Raw genomic sequence first — 417 nt, forward strand, 5'->3', positions numbered from 1 at the left:
ATTTAGGATTTAAGTATACATTCACAAGGTGATGGTATTTGAAATGAGTCCAATTTTCATTAACTAATTGATGGCACCGAGTGTTTTTGGCACTGTATTCTGTTGGTGAAAAATCAGTCTTTCGCTTCTCTTTCCTTTCACACATCTCTCTCATGTACTGTATCTGTCCTCACGTCCTGCCCTTTTCGGTTTATATCGAGGTACATCATTTCGCTTCCTTATACCATGTTCGCTGCTGTGGACTACATCCGTGTTGATTATTTTTACAACCTGACTTTCCCTCTTCTCTCTCTTAATCATAGATTTCATATTGGGTATGTCTCATTTTTTATCTCAGTTTGAACCATATTAACACGTAGGTATTTACTTAAATGAACTTCGGTTTTGGCCATGTTAGTATTTGTTATTTTTCAAGTC

The 417-nt window shown here is 36.2% G+C and overlaps 1 protein-coding gene across 1 annotated transcript in view; it reads left to right on the forward strand.

The window, feature by feature from the left end:
- LOC119585640 (EH domain-binding protein 1-like) overlaps positions 1-417 on the forward strand; it is a gene marked incomplete in the record, with an annotated part of 320,960 nt that overhangs the window by 58,915 nt on the left and 261,628 nt on the right.

Source organism: Penaeus monodon, chromosome 20, assembly GCF_015228065.2.
Source record: "Penaeus monodon isolate SGIC_2016 chromosome 20, NSTDA_Pmon_1, whole genome shotgun sequence".
NCBI lineage: Eukaryota > Metazoa > Arthropoda > Malacostraca > Decapoda > Penaeidae > Penaeus > Penaeus monodon.